This window comes from Sceloporus occidentalis, unplaced genomic scaffold, assembly GCF_023333645.1.
Source record: "Sceloporus occidentalis isolate IW3139 unplaced genomic scaffold, rSceOcc1.0.p SCAF_3, whole genome shotgun sequence".
NCBI lineage: Eukaryota > Metazoa > Chordata > Lepidosauria > Squamata > Phrynosomatidae > Sceloporus > Sceloporus occidentalis.
In genome coordinates, this window is record NW_028316983.1 from 7,722,946 (window position 1) to 7,745,700 (window position 22,755).

The window sequence follows — 22,755 nt, forward strand, 5'->3', positions numbered from 1 at the left end:
TTCAGTCTGAGGTCATAGAACGCATTAGTTATTTTCAATGGAAAATGTGTTTCGGGTTACGAAATTTTCGGGTTACGAAAGGAATAGCGGAACGAATTAATTTCGTAACCCGAGGTACCAGTGTACTGATCCCTAGACTGCAGGATTGGGCACTGAAATTTCATCCCCTGGGATAGTCCTTATCTGACTGCCTTTCTTGCAAGGCTGTACAGGTAAAGAAACAGGGTCAGTATGGTGTAGTGGTTTGAGCATCGGAGTAAGACCTGGAAGATTAGGGTTCAATTACTTGCACAGCCATGGAAACCCTCTGGATGACCTTGGGAAAGTCACACAGTCTCAGCCATAGAAAACCCTGAGATAGGTTTTCCTTAGAGTCACCATTAGTCAGAAATGACTTGAAGGCACACAACAACAACAACAGATAAAGAGACTCAATTTACAAGGATTGTGTTTTCAGGTGATGTCTTGTGATATCAGAACAAGCAAGCAACTATTCATGCAAATAGGCCATCTTTCATGAAGTGACAGATGTGCATGTATGAACAGCCTAACACTAATGCTCCATATTGAACCTTCATAATGGTTCATGCTCCAGTAAGTTCCAGAAGGATACTGACCAGTAGGAACATGTCCAGAGGAGGACAACCTAAATGGTAAAAGATCTGGAAACCAAGCCCTGTGAGGAATGGCTTAAGGCAGTGATTCCCAAACTTTGGTCCTCCAGGTGTTCATTGTGGCTGAAAGCCAAACATCCTGGGGATTTAAGTCTGAAAACCTGGAGGACCAAAGTTTGGGAACCATTGTCTTAAGAAGTTGGGCATGTTTAACTTGGAGGAGCGAAGAGATCAAAGTCTTTCACAGCCAGCATCCATAGTTTTCTTCCAGAAAGTGGCCACACAGCCTGCAAAACCCACCGAAAACTAGTGAGAAGTGACATGGTAGGCATCTTTATTTGAAAAGATGTCATGTTGAAAATGGAGCAAGGTTGTTTTGTGCTACTCCAGAGACCAGAACACAAACCAATGAGTTAAAGTTACAAGAGAAAAGATTCTACTTAAATATTAGGAAGAAGTTCTTGGCAGTGAGAACTGACAGCAGAGTAGATGGTGGATTCTCTATCTCAACTTTCTTAATGCTGATACCCTTTAATGCAGTTTCTCATGTTGTGGTGACCTCCAACCATAAAATTGTGTTGTCTCAGTTCCTAAGACCATTGGAAATATGTGTTTTCCGATGGTCTTAGGCAACCCCTGTGAAAGGGTCACGAGCCACAGTTTGAGAACTGCTGATCTAAACAGAGGCTAGATGGCCATCTCTTGGGACTGCTTTAGCTCAGTGGCATCACTAGAGTTGGTGTCACCCAGTGCGCTAACTCATGGTGTCACCCCCCCATTGACCTCCTCCCATTTCACAGCATACAGAATCCTTAGTAAAGCTTTTTTGCACTAATGTTACTCGTAAATCATAATTTCCATATACCACTGAATGTAATGGTAATAGTCGTGACATAAAAAACTAGCAAAATTAAAAATATACCTTCAAATTACAATATCATATGCACAACCTACATGTATTTATATATACATGATGAAGATTTGGTTAAAATGCAGTGTTTTTAAATAAAATTCAAAAAGACTTTACAAAAATTAAAATTTTGAAATTTTAATTTAAAAAAATTTGGGGGCCTCTCCTTTCTCCTTCCACTGGGCTTCAGCCCATTCCCACCATCCCTTCAAGCATTTTATAGGGAAGCAGGTGAATTTCACAGGCCATTTCTGGTAGGTGTTTGAGAAGAAGTGGGGTCATCAACCCCTAGGGTGTCACCTGGTGCAGTCTGCACCCCCCATCCCCTAGTGATGCCATTGCTTTAGCTGCATATTTTTGTATGGCATGGGTTAGACTAGATGCTTCTTGTGGTCCCTTTCAACTTTCTGATTCTTAGGTGCAGTACAGACCACCCAAAAAGGGTGGCCTGCCGGCACCTGTTTTTCTGCCGGAGGGAAGCCTCAGCCACCAAAAAGGGGTTCTTTTGAAGCTGCGGTGGCAGCATAACAAGTGTGCCACGTAACAATGACGGCACCCATGTAAACAGGGTGCCGCCATTGTTACGCCCTCATCACGTGCGAGGGATGTGGGGGGTGTGGGCGCTCCACCCCCCCAGGCAACCTTCGCACGTGATGAGGGCGCCTGAAAGGCCGGTATGCACCGGGCCTAAACTACGCCAGCATCCATTTATCTAAGAAATTTACATTAAATTTACATTGCCAGGCTTCTATTCCCAAAACTTCCAAGGATTTATTCACACTGCCATTTACAGCAGTGTGATAGCACTTCAGTCATCATGGCTACATTTTACTGAATCCTGGCATTTGTAGTTTGGTGAGATACTTAGAATTCTCCAAACAGCATTTCTCAAGACTTCAGCTCCTCAAAACCCTTATTGTTATCCAGGCCTACCAGGATATCTGGGCACTGAAGTGAAAAGCATCTGGAGAACCAAAAGTTAAGGACCACTGCAGTAGTGGATACCCCAAAACTACAGCATCAGAGCGGTTTGACAGTAACTGCCAAAAGATAAAAATAAAACAAATTACAAAACAAAAATAATGATAAATTTATAAGAACAAGAAAGGACAAACTCATGATTGGAACATCTTTTATTGAAATTATGTTTTCAACATTTTAGCTGTTTTCAACTGTTTTAATCATGCCTTAAATAATACCGATATTTAATTTCTTTTTAACTTTTGCTAATAAATTAGTGACATCTTTTTTGGATTATTATAAGTAATACTGAATCCCATTTTTGGGAAACAGGTGGGGTATAAATTCAAGTACAAATTAGTGTTTATTGTATTAGCCAAATGCCATGACAAAAAGAGCTTATCAAAAAGCATAAAACATTTAAAACAAAAGGCACCGAATACAAAGGACAAAAAATGTCCCAACATTTAGTGTGCAGTTAAAATACGTAACTGTTAAAAAGGACAAAAGGAAAAAGAGACATCTTTCCTGAATATTAGTAAACATATACAATAAAATCATAAAATCTAATTAATACTTGGCATCTCCATGGCAATTTTATTTAACTCTCTCTTTCTAATCCTTTTTGCAGCCATGGCAAAAAGAGCCTCTCGATGTGTAACACAGTCGTTGGTGTCACTCAAAAGGAATTGGACCGAATCAACAGTAGAGCTCCCACTTTTGTTTATCAGCAAAGGTGTTAAGAATTTCTTTCTAGGGTTGCTGTACAATGGACAAATTAACAAGTAGTGAACAATATCCTCCACCTGAGACTGACTGCAGATGCATAGTCTGTTCTCAAAAGGCATTTTGCTGTAGCGTCCGTCTGGAACTGCAGTAGGCATTACTTGAAGTTGTAGCTCAGTGAAGGCAATTCTTAAAGCAGGCGACTTGAGTTTAGTCAAATATTTGGCTCTAAAATGTTCAGTCTTCAAAAAGGAGAACCAAAAGGAAAATTGTGAGGTCCTAATTGACTGCAGATCTTTTCTTGAATCAGTCCAAAAAAGGAATTCTCTTAATTGCCTCTTATCCATGCCAATAACAGCGTTCAACTCAGAAAAGTTGTATTTTTGTGAAAGAATTTGAAAACTTGATTTCCAGAACTGGTTGTTGCACATTTCCAAGTAACACAATGCTGGGAGATGATTAGTTGATAAGGTAGCAATATGTTTAAAATATTTTATCTGTGTAAAATCTATTCTTGTTTTAACTGAGGGGCAGCCAAATTCAGTGCGCAAAAAAGGAGGAGGAGTTCCATTTGGTAAAGTGCAGAGCTTTTGGAAAATTTTATCCTATTTTGCCAGTGTGACTATCTGATCCCCATATTTCTGCACCATAAAGCAATAACTTTGCTGTTGAAAATTTTTTTCAGTCAACTGGCCGCCCTGGTTGTAATAGAATATACATTCAATAAACAAACAAACAAACAAATAATAAAATAATAGAAATGAAAGTTGATTTCATATGCCAGGCATATTATTCTGGGCAGCTAAAATGATTTTTGCCTGTTATAGAGAAGACCTCATGTTTGGGTCCAGGCCAGCATCCCAAGCAAGAGACACAGGGCCATGACCCAAAAGGCCATGTCACCGTTCATTTTCCTCAAACTGTGGTGGCAAAAGAATATGGAAGAAGGCCTCCAGAGATGGTTATGACCATTGTGTGAACTCATGGGCAAAATACATAATCCTTTAAATAACTGGGATCCAGAATTTTAGTCATTAAAAACTAATCATCAGTATTATAAACCGTGTTTGGAAAAGTCATTAGTGTAACTTAAAAAAACAAACTGGCAAGATATTTTCCTTTTGTCCCATCCCAGTTAGCAATCTCAGAGCTGTTTTTGACCAAAGTGCAACATCTGAATAGTCTACAAGGGCAGCTCCACATTTGGTACATTGCACTAATCTAGTCCTGAGCAGTGGCAGCTGGTGGCTGTCATGCCAGCGGAACCCTTTGGTTTTACTCCAAGGAGTTCTCCAAGGTACTGAAACCTATCCTCACAATATGCTTAGCATTTTGGATACCTTAAAGTTTAGGCTAAACATGACATAATGGTCTGAGTGTTGGACTATGGCTCTTGAGATCCGGGTTCAAGTCCCTGCTTGACCATAGAAACCATTGGGTGATCTTGTGCAAGTCACATGTTCTCAGTCTCAGGCGAAAACAATGGCAAACCTCCTCTGAACAAATCTTGCCAAGAAAAATGCAGTATAGGTTCTCCTTAGGGTTGCCGTAAGTCAGAAATGATTTGAAAGCACACAACAACAAAAACCTGGAGCTGATTCACTGCTCCATTGAGAAGGAAGCAACCAGAACTTGCTGAAGTTGCATCCTGAGACTGAGAACATGTGACTTGCACAAGATCACCCAATGGTTTTTTTTTGTTACTTGCTTTGTTTTGTATATGCATATGTATGCTGTAAACCGCTTTGATCGTAGGAAAAGCGGTATACAAATAAATCATATTATTATTATTATTATCCTGATCTCAGTCCTGATTTGTTTTGTCCTCTTGTGCTAAACAATATGACTTTTTGAAAAAAAATCTCTTTGTTAAAATCTGCTTTTAGATGTTAGGTTTTCAAAGGTTTGCTTCTCAGGAAATATCCACATTTTCATGAGTGGGTTTGTGCATTTCTGTAAAATGTCCAGTGTTGGGAAATATGATATTGTGTGAATGCTTGATATCCTCTGAGGTTTGGTTCCATATAAAAATCCATGGATGCTCAAGTTCCATGAAATAAAATAGCACAATGAAATGTTATCACTTATATAAAATTGCAAAATCAAGGTTTGCTTTTTTGGAATTTACATTATTTCTGAATATTTTCAAGCCATGAAGGTTGAATCTGTGGATAAAAAAATGGGATGACTAGTAGTTGTTTTTATTTTGCTCCAGGACTGCAAAATCTTCTTTTGCACAATTAGCTTCAAAAGTGCTACAAGTTACATATTGGTATTCCAGACTAACATGGCTAAATAAATCTCTCTGTGCTTTGAAAACGATTTAACGATATTCTAAAAAGTTAGTTTTAGAAAGCATGTTTACTTGTTCTGTTTGGCTGTACTCACCTCTGGGGCTGAGGGCCGCTAAGTTATCCTGTCCTTAATAGCTCTGCTCAGCTCTTGTAGATTCATGGCTGTGGCTTCTGTGGCTTTGCTTCTATGGAGAGTCCAGCCTAGAATCATAGAAGCATAGAGCTGGAAGAGACCACAAAGGCCATCAAATCCAACCCCATTTTGCCATGCAGGAAGACATAGTCAAAGCATTCTCGAATGGATGGCCATCCAGCCTCTGTTTAAACACCTCCGAAGATACATATTTTGCCACTCTCAGAAAGAGCATCTTCCACTGTCGAATTTCCTGTCAGGATGTTGTTCCTAAGGTTTAGGATGAATCTGTTTTCATGTAGTTTGAATCTATTGCTTCGTGCCCTAGTCTTGGGAGCAGCAGAAAAAAAGCTTGCTCTATCCTCAATAAGACAATCTTTCAAATATTTAAACATGGATATCAAGCCAACTTCTAACCTTCTCTTCTCCAAGCTAAATATACCCAGCTTCCTAAGTCTCTCCTCATAGGGCCTGGTTTTCAGACCTTTCCCCATTATGGTCATCCTCCTCTGGTCATGCTCCAGCTTGACAATATATCCTTCTTGAATTGTAGTGCCTAGAACCCGACACAGTATCAAGCCTGACCAAAGCAGAATAGAGTGGCACTATTACTTCACTCAGTCTAGACACTACACTCCTATTGATGCATCCTAGGATCAGCTTTCTTAGCTGCTGCATCACATGGTGGACTCATGTTCAGTTTGTAGTCTACTAAAACTCCTAGGAACCTCTCACATGTCCTATTCTCAGGTCATGTGTCACCCATCCTAGATCTGAGCCTTTCATTTTTATTTTATTTTATTTCATTTTGTGTAAGTGTAGTACCTTACATTTCTCACTGTTGAAATTCATTTTGTCAGTTTTGACCCAGCTTTCTAATCTGTTAAAGTCATTTTGAATTATGTTCCTCTCCTCTGGGGTATTAGCTACTCCTCCTAATTAGGTGTCAAGACATTGAATAGCCCTGGCCCTGATTTGCTCTAAGAATCAAATCCATAAAGGATAACGTGAACTCATTTGGGTTCTGCCCCTTGGATAGCTCCTTTACGATTTGGAGTGAAATCCAGATTGGAATTAACAGATTGAAAATAGTCACTCTGTATGAAACCCACTGGGTGGCCATGGGCAAGTCACATGCTCTCAGTCTCAGGGGAAGGCAATGGCCAACCTCCTCTGAACAAATCTTGCAGAGAAAACCCAGTGAGAGGCCTTAGGGTCACCATAAGTCGGAAATGACATGAAAACACACAACGACAACATGAAGATTCTTCTTACTCTCTTCATTCCTTGAGATGAGCTATGCATTCTTACAGGATGTTAAATTCACAATGGAACATGAAACCTGAGGAGTTGTGTGTGCTTTATCCTTTTCCCCAGCTGTGGATCTTCAGTGCTATTCTTTTTAAAAGAGAGAGAGAGAGAAATAAATTAAATCTGACTCTCTGCTCCTTGGCCCCTTGGTGTGCTGGAGGTGAAGGGATAAAGTCCCGGGTGCTTATCTGATGGAGCATGAAGCTTTGCCAAAGCTTCGTGCTATCAGCTTGAGACACATGTGCGATTGGCAAAGCTTCTGGGAAGGAACAATACAAACAGTCTTCATTGTGGAGTCAACAATGATGGGAGAAGGAGCCTGTGTGCTGTGGGCGGCTTGCAAGGCACACCGCAGGCAATCCCAAACCAGGAAGATGCTGTCAAAATCAGACTGGGGAGACGGGAAATTTCTGCAGCATGCCTCTTTTTTTTCCTTTTCTTTTTGGTCCGTTCCCAAAGGGGGAAAAAACTTTCCTTTGGGAATGATTCTGAGCCAACAATAAAAAGCAAACAGGCTTTTTTGTCTACACAAGAGTTTATGGTTGCAGTCATTGGTGTGCTTAAAATAAACCCCTGTTGCCAGCCAGTTTAAAAACATAGCTGGATATGCCAAGGTGCTAGTTCTCACTCAGATCTGCAAGCTGAGTGTGTTTCAGACATGTTAAAACAAGATGGAAACTTCTAAAAAAGCAAGATACCTACAGCAGAATTGGGATTTACTATTTGTTTGAAATCCATTTGGTTTTTCAATACCAGAAATTCAGGGATTTTACAGATCATTTGACTTCTTCCATTTCACCACCAGCATTCAAGGACAAAGGATCAAGTTCTCATTTTTATTTTAATTAAATATTAATATCCCATCCAATCCCCAAAGATTTCAGGGTAACATCACAGTAAAAAAAAGTCTAAAAACGTATAATGTAACACTCCCATCACTATTGAGCAATTGTGCGAGGATTATCAGATGACGTCGCACATCATTATCCCATGAATAAAGAGGAATTCTCCCATCACTTTTGCCCATGTGATAATCTCAGTGTCAGATGATGGAGAGATATCCCTCTCCTGTGGCATCCCTAGGGTTGGCGTTACCCACTCCGGTAACTCATGCAGTAACTCCTCATCATTGACCTCCTCCCATATCACACCATACAAAAACTTTAGTAATGTTTTTTGTACAAATTTACTCATAAATCATAATTCCCAAATATCACTGAATGTACAGTCGGCCCTCTCCGTTCGCAGCTTTGACTCTTGCAGCTTTGATTTTTTGTGGATTGGATTATTGTGTTTTCTCAAGGAGCCTCTGGGTGCTCCAGCATGACTCCATGGTTTTTTATTTGCCGTTCTTCCAGTTTAGGTCCTGTGCCCCTAAACTCAGTGAATGTGGAGGGTCCACTGCAATGGGAAAAGTCATGATAGAAACAATTAGCAAAATTAATACTATATCTCTAAATTACAATGTCATACGCATAGAATAAATGTGTTTACACATACATAGTTTCATGTGGTTAAAGTGAGTATTTGGTAAAATGTGATGTTTTTAAAGAACATTTCAAAAAAATTAAAATAAGAATTTTTAAAAAATTAAATTTTGAATTTTGAAAATTGAAATGCTTTTTTTTTAAAAAAACAAAACAAAAACAAACCTTAGGCATCTCCTTTCTCCTAAACCCACCAAACTCATACCATTCTTCAACATTTTAAAGAGATACAGGTGAATACCACAGTCTTTTTCTGCCAAAGGGCAAATGTTTGAGGAACAGTGGTTTCACTCCCGCTTCGGGTGTCACCTGGTGTGGTCTGTATCCCCTGCACCCCTCATTGATGCCAGTGCGACACTCTTGGGAGTTCATTTATTTATTTCATTGAATTTATATCCCGCCTTTCTCCCAAAATGGAATTCAAAGCTGCTTACAATATTATAAAACGGAGAAGACTAAAACATGAATTACAAAAGCTAAAAAACAATTAACTAATATTAATGTTAAAACAAAAGTTAAAACGAGCCCCATTTAAAAGTTTCTTTTAAAAAACCCACAATTAAGCATGAAAACAGCGCACCACACTACATAAGTAAAATCCAGCCACCATAATAAATAGATATGAATAATTCAGCTGCTGGCAAACAAACATGGCATTTTGTTATCTGCTGGAGTTGTTTAACTGGGACGGGAATTATGCGGCCTTTCAGATGTTGAACTGCACCTCCCAGCATTCCTCAGCTCTGGCTACAATGGCTAAGGCTGATAGGAGCTGCAGTTTGGCAACATTTGAAGATCCATACATAGGAGTGCAACTACAGAGGCAAAAATTGGGGCATTGCCCCCAAAATAAGAGTTCTGCACTCCCAACTGAATCATCTTTCTGTCCCAAATTTCTAGCACTGTGGGAAGTGAAAACCAGTGGGGTATTTAGAAATCTAATCCATTTTAGGCATCCAAAGCAAAGGGCAGGGAATCCCAGGGGAATATGAACCCAGCACATTTAAGCATTCTAGGTGTGAGCAATTTTTATCATCTAATTTCTGCAAATTAGGAGATTGAAGGGAAATTTCATTTGGGGGGCAGAATTCGTATGGGGGAGGCAATGTCCTCATTTTGCCCCCTGACCACACAATTCCCATCCCTTGTTTAAGTTATCCATTTCCCCTTAGCGTATATAAATAAATAGATGCTGCAAAACACAAGGAAGCTTCCAGTGATCTCCTTCCAAAAGAAATTCGGACAATTGTGGCACTCCTGGAAATGCTTGGCTGTTTGAGAAATGTGGCAAGTTAACCATTTAAATGCCCTTGCTGGTAAACAAGAACATTCTTCATGGTTCATTCCCCCATCATTTAGATAACTCCCTGATGTGCTAGTTTTCTACACCCAAGGAGTACCTTTTGTGGAGGAGCATTTGAGAAATGCACTCCAATCTCCTTTTGTATTCCCTGCCCTCCAAAAGTTAATGCGTCTGAACTTATACTGTCATTTGTGTTTATGTTAGGTCTCTCCCTTGAAAATGGGGCCGACCTTATTAAAATGCCTTTGTCCTATTTAGAAATTGCCTGAGATGTAAGGAATAAATTTGCAGCAAATTTTGCTTTGGCATTGTTCTCCCAGCAGTTTGCAAACTGATTAGAAACATAGATATTAAGAAATATCTGAACAACAGTGGAAAAGGAGGTTTTCAATATGTAGGAAAAGCCAGGCAAAGAGAGAATTGTGGAATGAGAATCTTATCAGTCTGGGGCTTATTTTGAATGAAAAAAATAACCATGTGGATTTTCCTCTTTTTTTTCATTGGAAAAAAAAGGCATTTTCTATGCTGGAATGTTGTTTTCTGCACAGAAACTGTGATTTTCTGTGCAGGGAGCAAGTTTTCTGCACAGAAAATATCGTTTTCTGTGCAAAACCAACAGTGATGCAGAGAAAAATACATTTTGATTCTGCTCAAAAACTCATGTGGTTTGGTTTTTTAAAATATTTATTTATTTTTCACCAAATAAGTCCTGAACTGCCAATAGATCTGTAGGAAGAGGCTATTCCTCTGGGAAAAATTATTCAAAGCTGTGGTTGTTGCACAGGCGGGATTATGTAGTGATGGGGGAAATGTCTGCTCCACAAGCTTCTTGTAAGAGATCAGAGAGGAGAGGCTATTCCAAGGCATTCAAATGTTAAATACTCTTCAGAGTACCAAACTGAGCTTTGCATACCTTTGGATTTTGCATATTCATGCTTTGCTTTTATTGCCTGAAGGTTGCTGAGCAGACACCAACTATGTTTTGAAGGGCTAAAGATTGTTTCATAGAAGCTTTGGGGTCAATTATAAATAAAAAAAATAAAATTTTTATTTATATACCGCCCTTCCTCAGATCAGGGCGGTTTACAATTATGCATTCTGGGTTTGATGTTCACACTATGGAATCGCCACATTTATGCACATCTCTGTGAATTCAGTTGCTCACATGTGTCAGCACTCGAATATAGATGGAAGTGATGATACAAATGTATTTGTAGCACATTTAACACATGCAGAGCTTTATCCTGGTTTATCTCCGGTCTATTCATATCAATTATTCACAAGGCCAAGAATGTGAATCTTTTAGAAAAACTCGGAAAACCCTCTGACATCAATTATTCCACATTAAGTAGGGGTTTTGGCAGCTCCCCCCCCCCCAACTTAATCCTATGTATTTGAAATGCATGTGGACAACAAAAATTCAACCTAGATTCTACCTGGATTAATTTTGCTATTTGAATAACCCCTTATTTCTGGGTACACATAGACAGAATTGCATTTTGCTATGGATGCCTGAAGGTGCTCTATTACCTATGAGAAGACATGTGGAGCCACCCACTTTGAGCCTGAACAGAGCCTGTTCACTGTACTGCTCTATGCTCTTACTTCAAATCTCAGTGTTTTGCAATTGCTTTGAGATGATCTGCAGGTTTAGGAGTGAAAAATAGTCCCCAAATTAACTTGGGTGGTCTGGGAACTTTGAGAAGGGGCAAGGGCCTTTGGGACCATCCATGTTCCAGAACAAAGGTAGGAAACATGTGGCCTTCTAGATGGTATTGAACTGCAATTCCTATCAGTGGTAGCCAACTGTAGTGAGGGGAGCCCTCAGACAGGGAGAGCTGAGGGGGCGGAAGTGAGCCAGGTGGGAAAGGAGGGAGGAACTGGTGAGGAGGCGGAGCTAGGGAAGGAGGAGCCAAGGTGCCCTGAGAAGGGGATAAAAGAGAAGGGAGAGTGGCGCTCGGAAAGAGGGATATACCGCGGAAGAGGAGGTCGGGGAGTTGCGGACGAGAGAGGGGCAGTGGAGGTAAAGAGAAGTCCAGGGAGGGACGGGGTCCCGGTCTCCCTGCAAGCCCGGCCCGGCTTCCGAAGGAGGGGACCCCACCAGGAGGTGGAGTTAAGGCATCCTCGTACGGAAGGGGATTTTGCCTACTCGGACGAGGAGGTGTGGAAAGGACCACCCAGCAGGGACCTCGAAGACAAATGGCGGGACCCTAAAGGGGAAAAGTGGGAGATTGGCCCTACTCCTCAAGACCAGGACAAGGCCGACTGGGAGCCGCTAGAAAAGCACTCCGCTGGACAGAGGAGGAGCGCCCCAGGAGACACCGGGGTCGGAGAGACCTGAAGCTAAGGTCTTGAACTTCGGGACTTAGAAACACCTTGGTTGACTTGTTTACTTTGTTTTGTTGTTATATACTTGGGCAGAAGGGAAGAATAGTTGGTTGGGGAATTAAACACTGTTGCAGCAAAAGCGTGCTCCTGGTGAGTTTGTTTGGCACGTGGGACAGAACTTCCCCTTTCTGAGCCCAACATGCAGCCTGCGGCGCCAGCCCCGCCCACACCAACATATCCAACGGTTGGTCTTGGGAGCTGAATTCCCACAATACCTGGATGGCCACATTAGGAGCCCTGGTGGCAAAGTGGCTAAATGCTGGTACTGCAGCCACTCACAGCCCCAAGGTTGTGAGGTCAATCCCAGGCAGGGCTCCAGGGTCCATTCAGTCCTCCATCCTTTCGTAGGTCGGTAAAATGAGTACCCAGATTGTTGGGACAATTGGCTTGCATATTGTAAACTGCTTAGGGAGTGCTAGTTCAGTGATAAGTGGTATGGAAATGAATTGGCTATTGCTGTTGCTATTTCTCAATCCTCTTCTATAATATTCTTGCAAATTTCCACTCACAGGAATGAGTATTCTGCCATGCATCTCCTTAGAATCATAAAGTTGAAAGGCATTATCAGGGGCCTTCGAGTACAATCCCTTGTCTGTACAAAAAAACAAGCTTCTGAAGAGCAATTCACCAGGGGCCTTTGACAAAGTTCCCCATGATATTCTTGCAAACAAGCTTGTAAAATGTGGGCTAGACAAGGCAACTGTTACATGGATTTGTAATTGGTTGACCGGCCAAAGCCAAAGAGTGCTCAACAATGGCTCTTTTTCATCCTGGAGAGAAGTGACCAGTGGGGTCCCACAGGGCTCTGTCCTGGGCCCAGTGCTATTCAACATCTTTATCAATGACTTGGAGGACAATATTGGGGGCATACTTATCAAATTTGCAGATGACACCAAATTAGGGGGAGTAGCTAATACTCCAGAGGACAGGATCAAGATACAAAATGACCTGAACAGACTAGAAAACTGGGCCATAGCTAACAAAATGAAATTCAACACGGAGAAATGTAAGGTACTGCACTTAGGGTGGAAAAACGAAAAGCACAGATATAGGATGGAGGACACCTGGCTGAATGAAACTACATGTGAAAGGGATCTAGGAGTCCAAGTAGACCATAAGTTGAACATGAGTCAACAGTGCGATGCGGCAGTTAACAAGGCCAATGCGATTTTAGGCTGCATCAATAGAAGTATAGTGTCTAGACCAAGGGAAGTCATAGTGCCACTATATTCTGCTCTGGTCAGGCCCCACCTGGAATATTGTGTCCAGTTCTGGGCACCACAATTCAAAAAGGACATTGAGAAACTGGAGCGTGTCCAAAGGAGGGCGACTAAAATGGTGAAAGGTCTGGAAACCTTGCCCTATGAGGAACGACTCAGGGAGCTGGGGATGTTTAGCTTGGAGAAGAGAAGGTTAAGAGGTGATATGATAGCCCTGTTCAAATATTTAAAGGGATGTCATATTGAGGAGGGAGCAAGCTTGTTTTCTGCTGCTCCAGAGACTAGGACCCGGAGCAATGGATGCAAACAACAGGAAAAAAGATTCCACCTCAACATTAGGAGGAACTTCCTGACAGTAAGGGCTGTTCGACAGTGGTACAAACTCCCTCGGAGTGTAGTGGAGTCTCCTTCCTTGGAGGTCTTCAAGCAGAGGCTGGATGGCCATCTGTCGGGGATGCTTTGATTGTGATTTCCTGCATGGCAGGGGGTTGGACTGGATGGTCCTTGTGGTCTCTTCCAACTCTATGATTCTATGATTCTAGGGGTATGGACAAATCCTCTCAAAGTGATTCTTACCCACCAAAGTGCACTTACTTTCAGCACACCTTTGTGTGGTGATATATTAGTGTTCTTATTTCCTAGGTGAGGGTAACAGGGACTGAGTAAGAGAGAAAAAGGAGTGATTTACCCAAGGCTGCATAATGATTTCATAGCATGAATAGGAATATGAATCCATAAATTCCCCAGAATCAAGATGGATATGCTAGCCATTGAATTTTTATGGTGGGGCATAGCCCATTGCATAGAGGAATCATGGAAGGATGTGAGTCACGGTTTGTAGACTGGAGGATTCAAAGAAGAGTGGCATCAAATCTTTCCTTGTAAGAATCACTTCAAAATCTGCTTCAAAACACATTTTTGCCCCCTATGGAATCCTTCAACCTGCAAGGGGTATCAGGCTGCAAAGTTCATTTACAGATTAGAAAATATTACTTTTGAGATTCTGGGATTAGTAGTCAAGAAAGTAAATCCATGAAGCCCTGGATTCATCTTGTCTCCCATAATGCAGGCCAGGCTAAAGGAAGGCAGTCTGAACATCGTCAAAGATGCATGTACAGAATTCTAAGGCAGAAATCCATCCTAGAGAATGAAGAAGGTGAATTAACCATCTAATATTCAGTGTCACAATTGTGTACACTTTGCTATATTGTTCCTATTGCAGAGTGAGCTGGGGTCAGCCTTTTCATAATTTCTGACATTTCAAGGATGAAAACTGGGAAATGTGGGACATCAAAGTGTGGTCAAAAGGCTGTAGCCATGCAGCATGACAGCACAGTTATTGATGAGAATGTACATGCAAAACAACTATTCTGAGCAGAGAAATCCTGGAATTTACATAAAGGTTGAAAATTCTTCATCTTGAATTTTGAAATACTCCAAAATCCAAATTTAGAGACATAGTTGTATTAGTCTGGAATATCAGAATGCAAAGGGATCTTGTCACACCTTTAGGACTAACTGTGTGGAAGAGATGCTAGCTTAAACTTTCATAGACTTGGTCTACTTCCTCAGATGCAAGGTTGGCTGAGATAGTAACACTTTTGCTTTCTCATGATTTGGTATACACAAACTTTGTTTCATACACAAAATTATTTAAAATGTTATGCATAAAATTACCTTTAATCTATATGTATAAGGTGTATATGAAAAGATGGCTTTAGGAAGACAGGTTAAGGAACATTTAATCTAGCCGACTTGCCTCTAGCCAGAAGGTGGATGTAGAGCAGTGTGGAGGATGAGCCCTGGCACTGCAATGACTGGGAAGGCTAACTAAATAAATACTGGACCTCACTGGAAAGTCTTTGCAATTTGCATCAACAAATCAAGAAATCTTTGGCGAAAGTAGCAAGCTGCTGTTCTATTAATAATTGAACTGGAGATGTGCACAGCCAACTCTTTTTGCCTACAGCTGAGCCCACAAAAACTGGAGAATGTTCACCCTCGTCTGCCACTTGGAGATGAGCCATGAAAACTGGAGAAAGATGCCTGGAGATCTGGCAATCCTAAGGTCCCACAACTCTCACCCCTGTACTATGGAAAAATGAAGATGAAGAATTGTATGTTTAACTCTTTGGGTGGTGAGGAGACCCCAAAAATCCAGCCCCAAACAGCCAAAAGATGCCAGCCACAGATGCTGGCAAAATGTCAGGAAGAAACTCTCCTAGAACATGGCCACATAGCCCGAAAACCCCACAAAAAACTATGGATGCCAGCCATGAAAGCCTTCGACTCCAGACCCCAAACACATGCTTGTTTCCCATCATTTTCTCCCTCCCCATCCCCACCCTTCCCTCCAGCCACTGTCAGTTCTTGCCTTCCCTATTTTGTAGCCACTATGAGAAAGAGATATACTGTAAACCCCAAGGTCCCCCCCTTTTGGGAGCATGCAGGCTTCCTTTGCCAGTAGGTGGAAGGGAGTATTCTCCTTGCATTGGTGCCGACAGGCCGGCTGGCTGGCATGTGCTTCCCAAGGGAGGTGTTAGCAGGAGGCTGTGCGTTTCTGGGAATTGTGCAGCTCAGGGAAAGAGGCTGTCATTGTGTTCAAGTGAGACATTTACTTTCAGGAGCCTGGGTTCTGTGCTCACTGGGAGCAGTAGCAACAGAGAAGTGCAGTGAAAAATCCAAAGAAACCATCTTAACATTTTAATAGTGGTTGCAGAAACCCATCTGTGGGGTGAATTCAGAACCATAGGAGTTTATCACACAGGGAAAATCCCATGCAGAAACAGGGGTTTAAATTGGAAAAAAACTGCAAAAGTGGGTTGATTTTCACACAACGTCATTGTTGAAGTGGTGTTAACATGAATGGAAAGTAGATGAAAAGTAGACAAAAGCCGCTGTTTTTTACTTTCAGAAAATCCTGAAAGTAAAAAGGAGTGGATTTTGTCTACTTTCCATTTGGGTTAACACCAGTTTAACAAGGACATGTATGAAAATCAACCTGCATTTGTGGTTTTTCCCCAGCTTTTAAATCCTGTTTTTGCATGGGATAAACTCCACTGTCTGGCTAATCTGGAATATCAGTATGCACGGTGCAAAACATTCTTGTAGCACCTCTGACACTAACTGTGCAAAATAAGTTGTAGTCAACCCTCCATATCCATGGATTTTTTCCCCATGGATTCAAGCATCCACAGTATGAAAATAATTTAAAAAATATAATTTCCAAAAAACAAAGCTTGATGTTGCCATTTTATAAAAGGGACACCAAACTACTGTGCCATTGTATTTAATGGGACTTGAGCAGCCACAGATTTTGGCATCCATGAAACCAAACCCCAGCAGATACAAAGGTTCCACTGTAGTATATGCTTTTGTAGACTTGGTCTACTTCCTCAGATGCATGTAGTGAACCAGTGCCTAGGAAGGATCAGACTACAGTATATGAATAGCCATCGAAATACAAAACTTGAGGGTATGGTGATGAGGAGACATGTTTTTAACTATGGTCACTGAGGGGCAAAAGCAAGGGAAAGATGTTGCTTAAGGCCAGTGGCTCTTATTCCCTGAACTTGCAACTTGGTCTTGTGTGTCAGCAGACTGAACACCAGCTCAAAATTTTGCCCCTCACTTCAAGCATCAGGTAGAAATCTTCTGGCAGATGATCCACCTTTGGCTTTTTCCCCCTGAAAAGGGGACATGTTGATATATTTACAGTGGATGTTATCACACAGGGGAAACTGGGGGAAATTGTAAGGTCAATGCAGTGTGATCCCAGATGCAATCATGCAGATTCATGTTATTGTGCAAGACGTTATCACACGTAATTGAAGTCAATGCTAGGTCAATTCGAACCCTATCCAGGGTCAACTGAAGAGTTTATCAAACAAGGGAAATTGGAAGTATAATCCAATGGCAATCTGAACGCAATCATGGGATTTAACGTTATTGCATGATAGACTACCACACGCAATTTCGGGCAATGGGAAGTCAGTCCGAACGCAGTCATGGGGTTTCATGTTATTGCATGCAAGGTGATCACATGCAATTTCGAGCAATGGCAAGCTATTTTTGAGCAATGGGAAGTCAGTTTGAAAGCAATTCGAATTCATGTAAATTCGCTTTCTTTTCATTCGAAATTAAGAGAAATTCCTCCTGTGTGACAAACTCCAAAGGAAAACAATGCTAAAGGACTTACAAAACATCAGCAGTTAACTGTTTGTGGTTACACTAAAGGCTGGATGGATGAGAGAGAGTAGAGGGTGGTCACTGCTTCCAGGACAGATTATAGTTTTGCCTTTCACCTGGGGATGGTTCCTTTGTTTTTTATAAGAGTTAAAATACTATACTTACACTGTAGTTAATCATACGTGGGAAATCCTGTGTGAAAACAGGATTTAAAAGGTAGAAAAACCTCACAAAAGTGGGTTGATTTTCACACATGTTGCTGTTAAACTTGTGTCAACCCAAATGGAAAGTAAACAAAAGCCGCTCCTTTTTACTTTTATGATTTTCCAATGTTAACCCAAACGTTTGGGTTAACATTAGTTTAACAATGATGTCGTATGAAAATCAACCCGCTTTTGTGAGGGTTTTCCAATTTAAACCCCTATTTTTGCATGGGATTCCCCCCGTGTGACAAACTCCATTGACCCATAGATAGGTTGGCTCAAGTTTTTTCGGTCTATTTTTTGACTAAAATTTCTAGACTTATACATTAGTATATACAATAAAAGCACTAATATAAATATAAATATAAATATAAATTCTTGCTTCTCAGCCAATGCTCAAAAGGGAGGACATTCTGAAATCCCTCCTGGACAGCAAGTTGAAATGTAGAACATGTCCTGGAAAAGGAGGATGTCTGGTCACCTGATCTCAGGGAAGATGGAAACATTTTAAACAAAGAAAGCAGTAGATGTGTTTCTTCAAACCAGGGGCAGGGATCCCACAATAGATGGATAGACTCAACCTAAGAAGCAAGGGATTTCAGTTTGCAAGACCTGAGCAGGGTAATGAGCCAAGAGCCTGGGGAAAATCTGAGATTATACCGAGTGCCTGTCTCCCACTTCTCTGTCTCTGCTTTGCTGAAGTTTCTGGGAAGTGTATGTGTGTGTGTGTGTTGGGGGAGGTGGTTTAGGAAGCATGACATGTGCAAGCCCTCTGTGAGAGTTAGGGAGCCCCCGCCTTCCCACAGCCAGTTTTGCAGTGGCGCCATTGAGAGGAGGGCATTTGCTGAAGCCAAAAGGGAAGTCCAGGGACACCGGACTTCTCTGGGTCAAGGACAGTGAAAGAGTGGGCAGAGAAGCTGCAGGGTGAAGAACACAAATAGAATAGCCTAGCTTGCAGTTTCTGTGCATGCAGTGGAGAAAAAGGAAGCAGCAGAGCTCTAAAAGTTGCTTAAGAAAAGATAACTCCCAGAACCTCCAAAGGTGGCTGGGGAATTTTGGGAGCTGTTGTTAAAAAAGTAACTTTACCATGCATTGGGAAGAAATCAAGAAATATCTCCGTACACACACACACACGCACACCAGTGGCGTCACTAGGGGGGTGCGGACTGCACCAGGTGACATCTTAAAAGGGGGTGACACTGTTTCTTCTCACATACCTACCTTTTGGCAGAAATGGGCTCTGGCAGTCACCTGCTTCCCTTTAAAATGCTTTAAGAGATGGTAGGAGTGGGGTGATGCTCAGTGGGAGAAGAAAAGAGAGGCCACAGAATTATTTCAAAGTTCACGTTTCAAAATTTTAATTTTTGAAAAAAAATAAAATTTATTTTTTTAAAAGTCTTTTAAAATTTTCTTTAAAAACATCACATTTTAACCAAATCTTCACTATGCATATATAACTATATTTCGATTGTGCATGTGATATTGTGATTTGAAGGTATGTTTTTAATTTTTATGGTACAACTATTAGCATTACATTCAGTGACATATGACAATTATGATTTATGAGTAACATTAGTGCAAAAAAGCATTACTAAGGATTCCTGTATGGTGGTGACACCATGAGTTGCCCCACCAGGTGACACCAACTCTATTGATGCCACTGATGCACACTCCATTAAATATATTTCTATTATAGTCCCCATATCCATAGATTCACTTTTTATCTACGGATTTTTTCATCCACGGATTCAAGCATCTATGGCTTGAAAATATTTTTAAAATACTGTATATACATTTCGAAAAGCAAACCTTGATTTTGCCATTTGATATAAGGGACACAATGTTACTATGCCACTCTAGATAACGGGACTTTAGCATCCACAGATTTTGTTATCCATGGGGAGCCCTGGTACCAAACCCCAGCAGATATTGAGGGCACACTGTATAATAAATCTATTTAAATATAAATATTAATAAATATATTATTAAATATGTATTGAAGTCTGCTTATGCACTGATCCTCTGGGATGCACAGAGAATGTCTATGCAAATTCCATTAGTTTCACAAGAATTTAATAAATACATATATAATAAGTACTAAGTATTAAGAGAGAAGGATGGTGTAGTGGTTTGACTATCTGACTATGCCTTTAGAGATCAGGATTTGATTCCACACTCAGCTATGGAAACTCCTGGGGGACCTTGGGTAAATCAGCCTCAGAAAACACTTTGGGTTTTTTGGAAACAACTTGAAGGAACACAACTACCAAATTCTAAAAAATACATTTAATAAATATTAGCTCCTATTGGCACCTTTGGAGGATACTGATAATCTAGAGTCTAGACCCATTCCAGTCTGGGTTTTAGACCACATTTGAGACTGGTTTGCCCTTGTTTGCCAAGATGGACAATCTTGTGACAGGGACAGGGGAGGGCAGCTTTGTTCCTGGTCAGCTTTTAGCAACTTTTGATGCCACTGACTATCGTTCCCTTCTGATCTGCCTCAGCAAGTTGAGAGTACTTCAGTCATTCAAAAGAGTCAGTTCACCGGTGCACTATATTTTAAAGAAAATTAAGAAGAAAGGGTGAGAAGAGAGAAAGGGCTTTCTCTCCCAACTATGTGTCAGTGTTTTTTTTTTTAAAAAAGACAAAACACTTGAGGGTAGGAGTCAAAGATTGTAGCTGATGCTAGGAATTGCCAAAAATAGTCTGGGACAACAGAAATGTCATTTGCGTATTGAAAAACTCCCTTGATTCTACACCCTCAAGCAACATTTGCCCTTTCTGGAGGATCTCAAATCCATGGGTAACTATTACTTTGTTACTCCTCAGTACCTTGAGGGGCTAAAATGCTTTTTTGAGGGCATGTAAGGTTATTTCTTTCCAGATTTTACAGTATTTTCTTAGTGTTTTAAAATAGATTTTTGTCCCCTCCCCCAGAGGAATGAAAATATAACAGTTTCTCTCCATGGTAGGACTAATCCAAATAGTAACCTAGTACTTATTTTATGCTTTGCAGTGAGTTACATGATAAGTTCCTTTTGAAAAGTAACTGTCCAAACCTTGTTTTCTTCTAGTACCACCTTTTCCTTCCATTCTGCCGTTCCTTGGATCCTTTCCACTGAAGTTTTTAATCCTCTCTTTGTCTTTTTATGTGATGTGAGCTGCTTTGGAAGACATGATTTTCTGAAAACCAGGATAATAATAATAATAATTTGTATCCCGCCCTCTGGCAAACCAATCCGGGTGGTTAACAACAGTAAAATATAAAATATGAAGTAAAATATAAAATATGATAAATATAAATATAAAATATAAAATAGGATAAAAATAGTAACTGATTGATATCATTGTTGTTGATATTAATAACAATATTATTTGATCAATGTGAGCAAGGCAATAAATGTGTGAAAAAAAGGAGCCTGTGGCATCTCTGGGTAATGCTGGCAAAGATTACTGTTTGAAAGTTGCTGCTATGCAGTGTATTATTATTATTATTATTATTATTATTATTATTATTATTTCCTGCCTTTCTCCCCAATATAGGGACACAAGGTGGTCAATATATACTCCAACCCCTTGGGAAGCCCCCAGGTTGAAGAACTTTGAGTAAGAGGTACTCATGGTCAGAGTCAGTCTATGGTTCCTCACTACAGTCTAGGCATTCTGGATTATTTTAGAGGGAACCAGGGGTCTGTTCATACTACACATTTATAGCACTTTGATGCTGGTTTTACTGCCTTTGCTGAATCCTATGAAATTATGGAGCCCATTCACGCTACAAAATGATAGCACTACCATTCCATTTTAACTGCCATGGTTCTATCCTGTGGAATACTGGGATTTGCAGTTTGGGAAGGGCCATCTAGAATGTACTAGCACCTCACTAGACTAACATTTCCAAGATTCCATAGGATGGCCCCATGGCAGTTAAAGTGAAATAAGAGCACTGTTGTGAATAGCTCCTGGAATTTGTAGTTTGGGAAGGCAACAGAATCATAGAATCCCAGAGTTGGAAGAGACCTCAAGAGCCATCCTGTCCAAGCCCCTGTCATGTAGGAAGACACATTCAACACACCTGTGACATATGGCCATCCAGCCTCTGTTTAAAGACCTCCAAAGAAGGAGACCCCACCACTCCCAGAGGCAATATATTCCACTGCCAAACAGTTCTTACCATCAGGAAGCTCTTCCTAATGTTTAGGTGGAATCTCTTTTCCTGTACTTTACATCCATTGTTCCATGCCCTATTCTCTGGAGCAGCAGAAAACAAGCTTACTCAGTCCTCAATATAACATCCCTTCAAATATTTAAACAGTGCTATCATATCACCTCTTAACCTTCTCTTCTTCAGTCTGTACATACCCACCTCTCTAAGTCTCTCCTCATAGGGCTTGGTGGTTTCTAGACCCTCCCCTGGAGACACTCCTGCTTGTCCACATCCTTTCTGAATTGTGATGCCCAGAACTAGACAGCGTATTCCAGGTGAATATAGAGCTCTCTGTTGAGAATTTCAAGCACATCATGAAACTGGAAATACCAGGATTCCATAGGAGGGAAACATGACAATTAAAGCGGACTCAAAGTAGCATAAATGTGTAATCTGAAAGAGCCCCATGTATGTTCACATTACTCCTAAAGCAAATTAAAATGTTCTAATACTGTATACACAGTGCGAGAAGGAAAAAGTCATGAGTCAAAGGAGTAGGAACTTTTCTAATTTCTCTCTCCCTTCCCCATCTCCCTAGGAATTCCTGCTGTTGCAACAGCTCGGCTCCTGTAGAGGTGGGTGTGAGCGGGGCCTGTGGCCCGAGGATGGGGAGGCCTCCCTGGGAATCCATGAGCCACGGGAGACGCCAAACGCACACGTGAGACCACTATTGATGCAGCAAGAAGAAACGAAACTTTAATGTAGTAGTGAGTTCCCCAACACAATCAAACAAAACAGTTCCAGAACTGGTTCCAAGTTACGTCACTGAAACGCACAATCCTCAGTCCATAAAGCACCTCACGGGAAG